The sequence below is a fragment of the Diadema setosum genome, chromosome 10 (genome assembly GCF_964275005.1).
Source record: "Diadema setosum chromosome 10, eeDiaSeto1, whole genome shotgun sequence".
Taxonomy (NCBI): domain Eukaryota; kingdom Metazoa; phylum Echinodermata; class Echinoidea; order Diadematoida; family Diadematidae; genus Diadema; species Diadema setosum.
Window position 1 is genome coordinate 31,320,241 of NC_092694.1, and position 16,635 is coordinate 31,336,875.

At 39.6% G+C, this 16,635-nt stretch overlaps 1 protein-coding gene across 1 annotated transcript in view; it reads left to right on the forward strand.

The window, feature by feature from the left end:
- Positions 1–1,426: 1,426 nt before the first annotated feature.
- LOC140234168 (ras-related protein Rab-23-like) overlaps positions 1,427–16,635 on the forward strand; it is a 35,073-nt gene continuing 19,864 nt past the window's right edge. The window contains exon 1 of the mRNA XM_072314240.1: positions 1,427–1,506. The gene's annotated coding sequence lies outside the window, so the exon portion shown is untranslated. The remainder of the gene's footprint in view (positions 1,507–16,635) is intronic.

Sequence of the window (16,635 nt, forward strand, 5' to 3'; positions counted from 1 at the left end):
ATATATATATGTATATAAATTATGGATTCAGTGAATGCTGAAAGATTGGTTGGGTAAAATTTGAGGAAAATGAGGCAAACCATTCAAAAATGAAAGCCTTTGAATGGGTTTGTCTAATGCTATGTGCTGCCCTCTGTTGTCAGGAACCCAAACAATTTATGATGTCACTGCCAATGAAAAGTGATTGATGTATATGTAGGACATTGAAAGAGCACTTGATGCAGCTCCTCTAGAAGGTATGGAGAACAAATAAATTTACGTCTCTATGACAAATGGAAAGAATGTGTACTTTCCGTGAAAATTAACACTTTTAAGATCTTTTTCTTTATATCAGAGTTATATTACTGCAGACCTTTCATCAAGAGAGAGCAGCACCTGGAATTGAAAACAATTTACACAGACAGTTCATACATTTTGGCACAGTGTGAACAATTTTCATCAAACATTTGCAGAACCTTTGACTAATGCTTGTACACTCTTGTACACTGAATCCACCCTAGGTAAACTCCCCTTTGAATTGTGTAATGTATTTTGAGGCACTTCATGTGGGTTGTAATGATAGTAAAATGACTGAAAAAAAAAAACGAATGTATGAATTTTCATAAAAAAACAAACAAATGTATTTGATTTTATACTCTGGAGAGAGACAAGAATGAAGATGTGAAAGGAAGGAAATTGATTTAAAAGATTTAAAAAAAAAATGTTCTTTTTTATTTCTCTCATGCAAGTAAGCCAACCTCCTGAAAATAGAGTGGGATGTATTCACGATTTTTAATCATTCCAAAACACAGCTGGAATCTTTTGAAGAGCTAAACACAAAGCCTAGTACATGGTATTCAGGGCCACACAAAATGGATCATATCCCTCCAGAAAATTACATACAGACGTAATTGCATGCATCGATTTTAAGAACAAGTATAATTTGCAGCTTTTGTCTTTGAAAACATTGAGAATTATGTCATCACAGATTGTTTGTTTGTTTGTTGTTGTTGTTGTTTTTTTTTGGGGGGGAGGGGGGCTTCAGATTAAATAAAGACAAAGTTTTTATCTTACATACAACCTGTATGTCCATGATGTTCTATTCAGGGATGAGTATTATGTCGTTAAATTTTGTGAGTGAGCAGGAGGATGCAAATCAAATAATTAAAGAAAATTATTGGGAAATGTAGACCTGTGCGCCATACCTGCTTTTGTCCCTGTTCATCTTCTCATAATATTCTCCTGCATCTCCACTTTCCTTTCTTTATTTTATATTGTCACCATCATTTTCAACATTGTCACTTCCATTACACATCGACATATTTTGTGGTGATTTCATTTTCTTTTTGCCGGGGGAGCTGGCATGCAGTACGAGGTGCGATGCGATAACATGATGATGCGATCGATTACGTGTTAACCGGCGATAGTCACGTGACAGATCATCGGATCGGAATGTCCGACAGTCGGTGCAGTTACTTTGAGAGACAAGCCACTTCGAAACGTCAGGATTTTACGCTGTTCGTTGAGGTAATTTCACCGTATTACACTTGATTTGTGCCCTGTTTGATCCTCTTCATGACAACATAATTTTATATGCAGCTGTGATTATGACGAGGTCTGTATACCGAGTTGAAAATAGGCTGAGCAAGTATGGGCGGATTCGTTCGCCAGTAGGCAGTGGTGTGTGTAAGCTGCAATCGGCAGCGCAAGTGGTGGCTAGTTGGGGCTCGTGTGGCCAGCAGTGGAGTGAACGGAAGGTGGTGGTGTTCGCCCTATGGCTTAGCTTATGTGTGTTGTGAGCATGTGGAGGACGTGGATCGCCCCTCTTAAAAACATTCGTCCTAAGTTTCTTCTTTTTGTGTTTCTAAACGATACAAATACGTCGATGTAATGAAGTCCAAAATCACCTCTTTCAACCTTGTTACTCCACAACATGCTCTTAAAAACCACGTATTTCCCGAGTGTGTGCTGTGCTGTGTATTTAGTGCGCGAGATAACGGTAATGGGTGGAAACATTTGGCGTCGCCGTTCCATGACAACTCTCCAGCTGTGTGTATGCGGCCAGCAGAGGGGCAGTGCAACGGACCGTGCCGTGCGTGCTATGTACACAGGCGCGGTAGGTACAGTAGTGCCTTGCCCAACTTGACCAAAGTTCGCTCCTTGCTATTAAAAAAATTCTCATAAAGTTGTTGAATACTGTACTCTGTCATTGTTGCTCAAGCTGTTATGAATCCATTTGATCTATGTTTGTGTGTGTGAACACTTGTGCAGATATGCAGGTTATATTGATCATGAAGATTTCATAGCCAATTTGAGACATCCGATCTAGGCCTACACTTCATTGGGGTTATTAACTCAATGAAGTAGGGCCTACGTATGAATGCTTATAAATACTTTCATTTTCTTTGTCATTTGTGATTGAGATTTTATTTATTATGAATTGCCATTGGTTTCAAATTGTTGTCACAATCATTCATACATTGTAAGCGTCAAATGTCATTACTATAATATAGGTCTACTTTCGAGGATATAATACACTGTATTTTAGGATCAAACAACTGATTTCAAACTATTGTATTTTAGGTTTTTGCATAAAATGTGTATAAATGTGTACAATGTACATCATGTACAGTGTACCCCATACCAAAGAAGTTCAGTATTATGACACATGGCCTTTCATACAGAATGGTTTTAATGTGTTTAGCTATCTATTCTTGTGTCAAATCCCTGGAATTCTACCTTTTCTTTTTTATTACTTGTATGGGCATATTCATGCACACTAATCACAGGTTTATTGTTTCCCTAACAAGAAGGAAATAAGTTTGAACTCCACAGACAAGAAGTTATATAACAAACACTCACAGTGTACAATTGTACATCATAACTACTACAAAGTTGTCCATACATATGCCATGAATGTTTATCATTATTATTTTTGTTGGGGGGGGGGGGGCGCTTACCTCTGACCTCTTGCACAAAAAGCAGTTTCTTGCACTTGTATTAAAATCACACAGTTTAGTCTTCAAACAATTATTTTATGAGTGGAAAAATGAACAAAGGAAATGGAATTCCATCGTGATTGGAACTACCCGAGACCTGGACCGGATTGCCAGCCCGGTGCTCTACCGACTGAGCTATAGAAAGCCCTACAATGTACATGTACATGCAGTTCAGTGTCCGTCCCAGAAACCCCTACAACTGTAGTTCTCAATGCTCGAATGGTCAGAAGCAATATAGCAGTGTGTTTGTGTGTGACACACATGCACACACTTGAACCTGGCATAACCCAAAGGATAATTCGACTTGGGGATAAATGCGAGGAATCACCAAAGTGATGGAGCTTTTTGAGTATGTAACACACGCAAACAGAAGAAAACTGACCAGGTACAATGTATGAATATAATTTATCAGTGGAAAAAAAGGACACAATTATTTTGGCGTGTACAGTCATTTAGCATGAGAAGACAATGCATGAATCATTAGAATACATGTGAGAGAACATGACTAGATATTCATGTCACATAGTGGTGTCAGATACTGCTGTGAAATGGAAATTTCCAATGTAAAGAGAAGCTGTCAGAGTACCAAAAAGTGCTGCTTCAACAAAAGTGCCTTAAGTACAAGTACATACACTGTATTGTAAGTTTTTTGTTTGTTTGTTTGTTTGTTTGTTTTTAGGGCTCATTTCAATATCTTTTCCCTGCTCTCTCTATGACTTCCTACAGTGTACACTGTACATTGTGACTCAGGCTGGCTTGTTTTCCTTAAAACTTCACTTCTACAAGGTACATGTACACCTTGTAATAGGGTGTCGGATCGTGCCCTTCCTACCTTCGGACCATTGCGCGCCCTATCTCACAACACGCAACTCCCATAGGACGCCGTGCAAACGCGAGGTGCGCCGATTTTGGCAAGCGATTTTGAGTGGATTTCGCCTTTATTGAGTTTTCCACAGTCGATGCCGACCTCAAATCCTAACAAATTTGGTATCATATGAAAGAAGGAGTTTGTCTCCATCATGTATTAGAGCGCTGGTACATGAATCCGCCAATAAATAGGTGTAAATTTTCTTAGAAACACGTTTATCCCCATATCTCAGCATCTACTTCGGTACTTGCACCAGCGTGTGGCATGTGAGTAGTTTAGGATATGCTGAATCCGATGGTGTGGTTAGTTTTTCGCTAGCTCCACGTCTTCGACTGTGGATTTTGCCTTGAAAGCACCCCTTGCAATAATTTTTCGGCTGCAGCGAACGTTCAAGGCGTGGCTTCGTATGCAAGGATCCATGGTAACTTTCGCATATTTGGGGTCATGCATATTTAAATTCAACACGCAACGCAGCCACATGGCGTTCGCGGCGCGAAGCTGGATTGCGTGTGCATGATGTGTGTATGTAGAACGCCTGTGTGTGTGTGTGATGTGTGTGTGTGTGTGTGTGTGTACCATACGTATACATACGACCGCGTCTGTTGCAGTGCTACTCCCCGCTATCGCTGCACAGCGCAGCCAGGCTAGGCAGCGCAGCAACAGGAACATGCCAGCTACGCAGCAGGCATGCAACGCAGCCGCCGGGCACGCGCTGTCGACCTAGCTAGCTTGTGTTGCTACAGCGCTACCCCGGTCGACAGCATGATTGTGCAACGCACGATGTTTGATACACACTGATTCCACACCACAGTTTACAAATGGACAATGCTAAATGCCACGTGCCTTCGTGTAGACTCAATACATACAACCACAGTCACAAACAAAACACTATTGACAACAACTCAGACAGCCGATGTGGCAGTTATCGCAAACAAATAAGTTGTATGCATACGTAGGCGTAGAGCCACAGCTCGATCGTAAATGAGCAATTTCTTCCCAGGCCTACGCGTGGAAGACACGATTGAACGGGAAACTGTGAGTACGATCGAGTAGACCTACAATTTTTGTATTACGAATACCGATATTTGTTACTGAACTTCAAATCGAGGTTTTTTTCAAAAGATTACTATAGCCTGTAGGCTCTTTAATGCTTTTATGGATGGTGGTAATTTGGCATCATTTTCACGCAAGAAGCTGCTGGACGACATGCTTCCTGTACAGCGCTGGCATCACTCACATGCATGGTCACGGTGCCTGCATGTGCGTGGCGATATCCGCGAGCTGCTAATGTACTGATACTGCAGCGCGATTGCGAGGCTAGCTGCCCGAGGTAGCACTGCGCGGCTAGCTGGCGCATAATTCTCGCACGCCGACAAGAGCATGCTTTCGCGCTAGCTTTATCGCGATGATTGAGGGGTTGTGTGGGTCTGTAGTGTAAACAACTGCGCTGTGTGGCACGGTAAGGGTAGCGAGCACATACAAATGTGTACACACACACACACACACACACACATACATACACAAACACCACATGCGGTGTGACGACATTGTGGGGGAGTGGCTTCAGCGCTTGTTACGCGTATTTTCTAACCGCTGTACGCTCATTATCCGATCGCTCGAGATCCACACGCGAATGCAACTTTCCGGCGTACTGATTTGGACACATTTTGGAGCGTTCTCGGAGAAAAGTGGGGTAATATTGCTTTGATTTGAAAGTTAAATTTCTCGAGATAGAAACATCGTTTCGCCATGAAATTTGAAATGTGTCTTAATGATGTAATCCTCTTTCATATAAAATAGTTCACAATTCGTTTTTCAGAGAATTTCAAAAGTTACAAAAATGCTCCAGACACCCTACTTGTAACTCTGAGTGTGCCATCTATAGGTAGTATTCCTGACTTACCTATCTAACATCCTACTAATAACATGGATTTCTTTTCCATGATGATTTCTTTTCTTTTTTTTTTTATTGTGCTTGATTAAACATCTCCACAAAAGAATACATTGTTTTTGGAAATATTCAATTTCATGTGAAAATGCCATCGTCCATTAGATTATTTCCCATCCCAAGTGCAGTTTGCTGAAATCAGCTCAGTGCAACAAAATTGATAACCCTCCATGATCGCACAAGAATATCCACATTTTGTACAGTGTACAATGTACCACACATGGTTACACTGTACATACATGTACATGGATTGTTGACAAAATCATAAACTACACTTGTACAACTGTATGGTATATTGTTCAGTTCCACCTGTACCATCCAAAGGAAGAGTCATGTGCATTGTAATTTCTATTGTATATTTAGGTTTGATAATGCTGATTTTTGATTGCCAAATTCCAATGCCATAATCACATACATTCCAGAACCCGTCATTCTCTCTTTCACATCATATTACATCAACACTTTTACTGTATTGAAATTGTGCATTTTGACTTTCAATGTTGCTTTATACAGTATTTTGTGCAGTTTGTGCAGGCCTCCCTTTGATTTTCCCACTTTTGGAAGAATTTGCATTTTGTAAATATTTTTTATTTTTTTATTTTTTTTTAGAAAGATAAATTTTTACATGCAAACTTGAAATGAGTAGAGGAAAAAGTCCATTGTTGATTCCATCACTGGTCATGTAAGGCCAAGTAAAAAAAGAAACCAGTTTCTCGTCCTCGCGCGCATCGATTTTGGCCGCCGCATCAATTTTTTTACTATTTACTATTTTCAAAATGGCGCTGAAAATACCAAGAAATTCATAATTCTCGTCCCAGCCCGCTCCCCGCCCGCATCGAATTTCAGTTGCCGCATTGACTTTTTTTGATATTTACTTTTTTTTTTTGGCCGCCAATCGTGATTTCTCATTGCTAAATACGCCTTGCGTCCTCTATTTAGTACAGCTGTAGCTTCTGTAGTGCGTACATTGTATGTAAAACGCATGCATTTCACACTGCGAGCGAGCTCGGCAAGAAGGAATGACCCACAAAGCCTTCGAACTGTAGTTGGATGGGCGCGCGGCGGGCCTGGGCTGGCTATGTGATGTATATGTACAGCGCACTCGGTACGTCGTGAACGCGATAGCGGCAACATTTTTTTTTCGAACAATCGCTCATATTCCAGGCATATTTCGCGCATTGTTCATATTTTTCCCCGTTTCTCATATTTTAAGCGGATGAATTGTACTGTGCAAATGCTTGTGAGGATTGTATCGAGTTTGTATGTATACATTTTCATGTCATTGTGACTATGTGCATGCGTGTGCAGTGTCGGAAGGTACGGTGCCAGTGCAGTGGCTGGCCGTGCGGGCGCGTATGCGTAAGCTGTCAGGGTCCCCATCCCATCTGGTCTGTCAGCTGTCTGCACGCACGCATGAACACATTCGAATGTGTAGAGGCCCAAATACTCTGCTCTGTACAAACATTGCATCTGACGGCGATATCCTAGTTTGTATTCTATTTTGAAGAGAATATGAATGCGCTTTTCCAGCAAATGTAGGATTTTTAAATGGGTGTATCTACAAAATGAATAACTTTTCCACGGATTCTGGTTTGTCTTGTATTTCTGCGGGATACTTTTCTTTACGATGTAAATTCATAGACACGGCCGTGAGTCGTATCACCTGTAGTGTGATTGAATCATTCATCATCCAAATGATGAGTGATTATCAAATGTCTTTTTAGAACATGAAGAAACATCTTTAAATGTTTAATGCTATAATGCCATATCAGTATCATTTTGATATCCATGTACCGGCCAGTTTCCGGTTGAGTGTGCTACAATTTTACTGTGAAGAGATGCAGATAGGCCTACATCGTGTACAGCGCAGCTGTGTGGACACAAAAAGTCACAAACACCAATGATAAATAAAGCAGTGTTTTGAATATCATGGAATTTATTTCAGTCATACATTACTTTGTTGATAGAGTGTTTTATACCTGTATCAATTAATAGCACAATACATCAGAATTGCAAGTACACTGGTATCAGAAATGCCATTACAACACTAAATACCAGTGTTAAGATGGTCATTTTCCCTTGATATCTGTAGTGGAAAGGGAAAGCAAATGTATTTCTGCATGCATGAAGTTTCATTTCAAGTATGGTACATATTTATATCTATTTGTTTGAAAATGCACAGAGTGCTAGCAAGACATACACTGGTCTCTCATAACACAGCTACCGCATACCAGAGTGATATTTCATTTCATAAATTGGATATAGAAAATAGTAAAGCCCTCTCTCGTTACCTTTCTCAGAATTACCGGACGAGAAACACATGTTACTTTCATTTTGACAATCCTCGAAAAAATAGTAAGATATCAAATAGTAAGGACCTCCCTCATCGCCTTGCTCAAAAAACCCAGACGAGAAACTACTTTCTTTTTTTTTACTTGGCCTAATGTAAATTTGAGTACTTTCATTGAATTTGCACCATTTGTTGAGGTATTGCTACATTTATTCTAACAGATTTTTCTTCAATAAAGTACACATACTATGTACATATACAAATAGGAAGGTGAATTTCATCTTTAAGTGTTTGTTTGTTTGTTTATCAGGCTTTAGCATTAGCAGTGTGTGTGTGTGTGTGTGTGTGTGTGTGTGTGTGTGTGTGTGTGTTTGATTGTGTTTTTTGTGGTGGGGGGGGGGGGAGAAAGAGCAATTCTTTACCAATGCTTTGTTCAAACAACACAAAATTGGAATCCAAGTGATGACAATGGTATACGGAAACAGATCTGTAAACACAAGGAGAAAGTGCCAACATTTTATGTGTCTGAAGTGCAGAGCGCAATCTATTCAGTGTGTATACAACAAGGGTCAACTACAAGATATTGGAACACTTGGGAGTGACATTGGCAATCCTGTATCAAAGTAGCTGATACTAGCCTGTAAATGACATAAATTCTGAAAATAATGGCACACAATTACATGCTATTTTCTAATCGATTCATAGCATCAAGGAATAAATTAAACAGGAAAGGAAAACAGATACATGTTTTGTTTTGTTTTTTCTTCCCAGTGGCTCAAAAACCACCTGGTGGTGGCAGTTTGTTTTCATGTGTTAAAGGTAATGTGATTAGCACCAACTCCAGTTCTGCTCTATGTTGTCAAGCTTCATGCTGTACAGTGTATACGAACACATACTGCATTCTCATATTTCTGGGCTTTCATACCAAATTATATGTGGACAAAAAAGAAAGAAAGGGAAATCAAGTCCGTCTGAATAAGGCCAGGTTCCAGCTGAGGTGAATAAAGTCATTATTAAAGGAACCTTGACGTGTTGAGATACCCCATGAATGTTAGAGCAGAGCACAAAATACTAAAATGTAAAGAAATGTACAACCCAAAACCTAAATGTAATAGTAAACAACATGCTGCAAAATGTTAACTGGTATTTTGACAAATTCCATGTTCAGTCAAAGTATAATAGCTGCATGTAGAAACATGATATTCTACTAATCGTATGTCTGCATTCCGAGATCAGCCCTAATATTTGATCCTCTACATCATGCATGTCCTTTAATGTTGGCTTCAAGAGTTCATGTGAAAGCCAATCCACTGTGTACACAAAGTGCATGGCTACTGCACATGCCACACAGACCGGCCTGTCGTATCAAGTTCCAAACAATCCGAACAACGATTAGGATTGATCAGCCTCTCAATTTTCTCTCTCCCTTTATCTCTCCCTCCCTCTCCCTCATTCTCTCTTTTCTCTTTATGTCTGTCTGTATGTCTGTCTCCCTCTCTATGTCTGTTTTAATCTTCTTCTCGATGTGTATCTTTAACTCAATCTCTTCATCTGTCTGTTTATTATCCCACTCTCCAGTGTCTTTGCTCTTTCTGTCGTCATCTCGCTTTGTCTTGATCTCTGCAACAATCTTTCAAGAGTGCAATCTTTTTGTTTCATCTGAGCGCTGGCTGGGCTGGGATGTCTCCTGCTATTACTGATAGTTTACTGTAGCTTCAAAATGCACTTTTCAGTTTCTTCATGGAAAGCATCCCTTTTTCCATTTTGATACATTGTATCTCCTATAATTATGGTCTTGCACTCTTTTTATTTCTTGCACATTCCTTTCTGGTGTGCTTGGTTTATGAAGTCTGTTGCCATGGAGATGACTTACATTCCTTCTCCCATTTTAAATGCAATTCAATATCATGTTGAGGTACATTTGTATAAAAAGTAAATAGAATCAAATCATATGAAGATGACAACAGAAAACAAACATACAGACAGACAGACAGACAGACAAACAGTAAACCTGAATTAATTTGGACCAGAATTGTATCACAAATAATTTTGTTGATGACGCTTAATAACAGCAAGACTGATTTACAAAGGGAACCTAGTAATCGACCTTGTATATCAATACTTCTTATAATTATGTGTCACGGTGTAAAACATTAGCTTTTAACCAAAACCCCAAGAGAAATGGGGATTGAGTTATAAAGCCGGTTAGGGTGGGGGGGGGGGGTTCGGGCCCCCACCTTTTTTTTTTTTGCACCATATAAGGTGTCACCACTTTGGGCCCCCCACACTTTTTTTTTTTTTTTTTTTTTACCCGGCAGTGCATAAGTGGCACTAGAAAGAAATGGATAGAAGCTTTGAAGTGTGACTGCGGTATTAAAGGTTATGTTTTTGCACTGAAGACTTTTTTTTGAGCTCACCTGAGCCAAAGGCTTAAGTGAGCTATTGTGATCTCTCTTCGTCCGGCATCCGTCGTGCGTCGTCCGATGTCCGGCGTCCGGCGTCCGGCATGCATAAACTTTTACATTTTCATCTTCTTCTTGAGAAGCCCTTGACCGATTTTCACCAAACTTGGCAGGTAGCATCCCTAGGGGGATAGGATCTCAATTTGTTCAAGTGGGCACCATACCCCACCTGGGGGGCCCCCAGAGGGGCCCAACCCCCCAAAATTAAGGAATCTTTAAAAATCTTCTTCTCTAGAACCAGAAGTGATAGAGCTAAGTTAATACTATGAATTAGCACATTGATGACTTTAGTTTCAAATTTGTTCATGGCGGAATCAGGGATGCCCCCCTTGGGATCCAGGGGAGGGGGGTGGGGAGGGGTCCTAAAGGGGCCCAAATTGTACATTTTCATCTTTTTCTTGAAAATGCCATTATGAATTTTCACCAAAGTTGGCAGGTAGCATCCCTAGGGGGATAGAATCTCAATTCCATCAAATGGGCACCATGCTGCACCTGGGGGCCCCAGGGGTCCCCCACCCCCTTCCTGTAAGGAATCTTTATAGATTTTCTCTAGAGCTGGAAGTGATTGAGCTAAGTTTAATACAATGAGTCAGTATATTGATGACTATTGTTTCAGGTTTGTTCATGGGAGAATCAGGGGTGCCCCCACCCCCTTGGGACCCAAGGAAGCGGGATGGGATGGGGGGGGGATCCAAATGTGGGCCTAAATTTTCATCTTTTTGCTGAAAACAACATGATGGATTTTCACCAGACTTGTCAAGTAGGGCAATTCCGCAGTTACAATTGTAGGTGGACATGACATGGATAAAAGAAATGTGCCTCTTTATCTTACCCTTTAATCTAGGTATCAACTAATGCCATGGATGTTCACCAATCATTAGGGTCTTTCAAATTCAGTAGATTTTATTATGCCTCCGCCAACGAAGTGGCCGGAGGCATTATGTTTTCGGGTCGTCCGTCCGTCCGTACGTCCGTACGTCCGTCTGTCCCGTTTTGTTTTTGTCGATATCTCAAGAACCGTGTGGTGGTTTTGCATCAAACTTGGTATGAGGGTATATCCTTGGGAGATGATACTTTATGTGAATTTTAGGGTCACAGGGTCAAAGGTCGAAGGTCACAGGTTATTTTGTGAAAAAAAATTGAAATTTCATGTTTTTCTCCATATCTCGCAAATGGTTCAAGGTATCTTCATGGAACTTTATATGCTTGTACCGATGGGCAGTGATTATCTAGGGAAGTTGGGGGTCATGGGTCAAAGGTCATGGGTCAAAGGTCAAGGTCAACTCCTCAAAATATAACTACTTTCCTTATATTTATGCAGTGCCTGAAGGATTTTTTAAAACTTGATGTATGCATGTATAACCCAATATATATTCTGTGGGAAGTTTCTTGCCAAAAGGTCAAAGGTCAAAGGTCAAGTGAAAGTGCTAAATTGCACTTTTTCTTCCATATCTCAAAAATAACTCAAGGTATTGTCATGAAACTTACATATTTATGCATGTTCTACCTAACAGTAATTCTCTTTGGAACTGTGGGGTCAAAGGTCAAAGGCCAGGTTTCAATGATACTATTTTACCATTTGATACTGAAATTATACTTTTTCTCAATACCTTGAAAATTACTCAATGCATAAACTTGTAAAAGGGTCAAAAGTCAAGTGAAAATCATCAGTTCCCCCAAATACCTGCACTCTGACGTTTTAATCATTCATCCAATTGAACCTAGTTCTAGGAAAGTGAACATTCAGCACATTTGTGGCAAACCTGTCATTTTAATATTTTGCCAATTGTGTGAAACTTTCATCACACATTGTCAAGACATTGTACTATAGACCTATTAGGAGAACCATGTATTATGGTGGAGGCATACACCAGTCGCCGTAGCGACATTTCTAGTTTTTCGTATTCATTGATTTTGTGAGAGCTAAAACCATCATTTAAAATGTACATGTGGGACTGGGGACGCTGAAATTCACTGAAATGCAAATTACAGTGGGTTCCTTTGAAATTTTTTCCTCAAAGTTTTGCTAAAGGGTAAAAGATGAATACATTTAAATACTCCAGAAGTCATGTGACATTTTTTCAATTACAAAAGGGTGAAATGACCTGCAGAATTACTCGGACAAATGTAACGTTACTAACCGTAACGTTAGTAACCATGCTTTTGGGGGTCTAGCTAAAAAATTATTGGTCGAACTGCTAAAAAAATTTGCATGAAGATTTGTCATGATGCAATAATTGAAATTAATGCAACACTTTGTTAGAAGTAACTTGAATTTTTGCACACTTTTTGTTACAAGACATTGATTTTTTTGTCATGTCCTTTTTTCGTAACGTTACTAACCAGCTCTTTAAGTTGCTATAGCAATTCTAATATTTCTTGGATTGTCTTCATTCTTTTCTGTATCATAAGCCTGGGAAGGATGAACATGTTTTTGACATAATTTTGACTTGAAGTGAATAAATGGTAATTTAGTGGTAAAAACAAATATCTAAATTTGTTCAAATGTAACGTTACTAACCGCGGAATTGCCCAGTAGCATTCCCATAGGGATAAGATCTCAAAGTGTTTGAATGGGCGCCATGCTTTCCTTGGGGGCCCCAGGGGGTCGAAACCTCCTAAATTAATGAATATTAAATGATATTTTTTCTCTAGTTCTAATCAAAAGTGATAGGGCTTTAAGTCTTTTTTCCCAAGCTGCATAATCCAATGTTCTATAAAGTACAGTGTACTTGGCAGATATTTTTACCAGTGTGATGGAATATGTAAATGGACACCATGCCCCCATTCTCAAAGCTATCCCCACCATAAGTTTCCAATGTTCTCAGGTAAGAGTCTGCAAGAATGCATGAAGGTGAACTTGCGATACTCAGGTGAGCACGTGACCCCCGGGTCTCTTGGTTTTTTTTTTTTTTTTTTTGCTTGTCATCTGAAGAAAACTGGAAGTGAAATGAGAAAGGTAACAGCTGAAGACCTTCATTTTTTTTTTTCTTTGTGTTTTTTTTTTTGTTTTTTGTTTTTGTTTTTTGCTTGTCAGCTGAAGAAACCCTGAAGTGGAATGAGAAAGATTAGCTCAAAACTTTTTTTTTCTTGTTTAATAGCTCATGAAACCTGCAAGTGGCCCCCCCCCCCTTTTCATTTTTGAAAAAGTTCCGCCGGCGGTGATAACGCCCTTATCTTTCTCAAATGACGATATGTTGGTGTGGCTTTGACTTCTGAAATACAGTTCACCAGGACTCCTCACAAACCAAATTAAGATAAAAGTCATCATCATGACATACAAGGTATTTGTATGCGTATTTTTAATACTTTCTTCAAATGCTGGCAGCTGAAAATGAAACAAATCAAAAACAAACTGTGTATCATATAAATGTATTTTGTCTGACAGTATGAAATAAATGCACTAATTAAAAGAAAAGAAGAAGAAGAGGAGGAAAACCCACCAGCACATTTTGGACAAGCTTCTTTCAGTAATTTGTATGATGGATTAGAGAATAACCACCAAGTTTTACTACCTCCTTGACCTCATCTAGTTCTCCATTTCCTGTCTCTTTTCTCTTTGCCATGATTATCTCTCGTTTTATTACTAATATTAGACCCAACTGCACATATTTCAGTCTTTGAGCCATCTCCCCTTCCATACATCTCCCTCTCTTTCTCTCCCTTTCCCGCTCTCTCTCCGGACTAATCAGTCTGAGAGTGTCGTAATCACTAGTGACGAGTTTAATATCAGTCACAGTTCTGCCGCCTTTGGCCCCAGTTTGGGGGGGGGGGGGAGGCAGACTGGCCATGGGTAATACAATGTAGGTTACATGTCTAAAGCTGAAGTATGATTTGCTGCCACTTTATTTCAGAAGGGACTTGCATACAATGTATACATGTACTGTGAGGAAGACATTATACTGTAAAACGAGGAATGTTCGCGTGCATTTTAATTTTGCAAATTTCGCGAGCACCAAGATTCGCAAAATTAAAATGCACGCGAAATTTCTTGTTTACACTATATGCATTGAACGCCAGTGGCAATTCGCGAAAATTTCATGCCACGGAAAAGGCCGTCGGCTCCAATTCGCGAAAATTTCGTACCGCGAATATATCATGTTTTACAGTAATGTACAGTACTTTGCTAGAAAGTGAAGGCTGGCCAAGTCCCATCGCTGCGGAAGATCAATGGGTTTTCCCCTCTCTTCGTGAGAGGGGCCATATCAAAAGTCCTCCTGAGTGATATACATGTACAGTATATTTCTATAATGTGTAATAGTGAAAGATACAGTATGCTGTGAGATATAATAAAAAATTACAGTTGTAGGTCTACAGTACAATTAGTGCACTTGGCCAGTTTACTTTTAAGAGGACATTTCTTCTGAGCGCCTAGTATTAAGCTGTGCAGCTAAGCTGCTCCTGTTATAATTTAGGACTTCCAGAATTAATTTTTTCAATATATTCTAGATAGTCACTGCCATGTTAGGCAAGCCTTAGGAAATCTCTTTGTTTGTCACATAGAGCAGTCTTTGCTAATGTACAATGCATACATGTTTAAATGCACTAAAGTTGTTTTTGTAAATGTTATTAAACCAAACTCTTGTGTTATGCGAGAGTACGCCGTAGATAACTTTTGTTATAAAGTGGTAAGCCCTATTTGAAAGATTCAGTTTACTCTAGAGTTGGTTTTAAATTGTTGCTAGAGTGTACAGTATGTAGAAATGTTCATACATGATTCGGCACGCCGTACACTGGGGTACCGTTGTAACCCGGGGTGCCGCGTTATATAGCGCCATCTCATGCCCATTATTTATAATGCGTATCCGAATTCAGACACGCCGATTCTGAATTCGGATACGGCAAAGTCGTTGCAATGAACTAGCACCATATAGGTGTTTTTCGAAGTACACTTGCATGCATTAATTGATGCATAATCATAAATGAGAAAACATTTTTGTGCATAATAATACTAAAAAGTATTTTGACACATTTTTTGGTAAGCCAGGGTACAGCGCTGAAAAAAAAAATAATTAATTCAACAAAATGGTGAATTTTCATTTGGTACCCCAGGGTACCAAATACTGCATCACATGTGTAACTGACATGTTGAGACACTGATCAGGTGTCGTATATTTTTATCGCTCATTGGCCTTGATTTGTCATAATTTGCAGTTACTTGTTTATAAATGTGGTATGTAGCCCCAAAGTCAGACCATTCTTTTTTTTTTCTTTTATTCTGTCATGTACACGATTGTAAACTTATTATTTTTTCACTCCCTGAATACTTCTTCTGTATGGGATATATTTTTCAATTTCTTGCGTTTTAAAGACACTGGGAATGATTTTTTTGTTGTTTTTTGTGGTTTTTGTTTTTGTCAAGATAGAAGTCCTCTAGACAGTCAGCCAAGTGAAAATGGATGAAGTATTGGCTCAAGAAAAGATGGTAATACAGTGTATACTGCATGGTCATTCAGTAGAACGGCTTATTACGAGGTACAAAACAGATTTAGCGCTTTCGTAATCTTTACCCGATTGTTAGATTGCAGAAGGTGAGAGAAGGGAGTTTGACCAATTGCAATCTAGTGTAGTATAGTGGTACGGTGTACATGTGCATGCAGCACTAAAAAAAAAAAAAAAAAACTTGTGGGATATAGATCTGTTTGATGACTGGTTGCATTTGTTCATCCGTCATCCCTGGCTTCACGTCAGTGACTCCAGGGAGGATTAATGGTTTGTCTTCCGCTGAGGTAGAGAAGGGTACTTGAATTCCAGCGTCTTTTGTGTTCCTTGGCCGTCAGGGTTGTGCAGTGTGAGCACTTGTTATTCTTTGCTTTGTCCTTCCTTTTACCCCCCTCAGGTATTGGTGAAGATGTCATAATATCACTTTATGCACAAGTGTGTGTGTGTGGGGGGGGGGGGCAGGTTTAGGGAACAAATTGTAGTGACCTCGTAGCATTCATGTGTAAAGGGAGGAGGGATTGAGTGGGACTACTGTAATACAGAAATGTGGTTGGACTGACTGGATGCTGTGTGATTACTCTGATCTTGCATTGCATTAAAAGTTACTTCTTTAACCCCCCTCCTTTACTGACATTTAAAACTTGTGA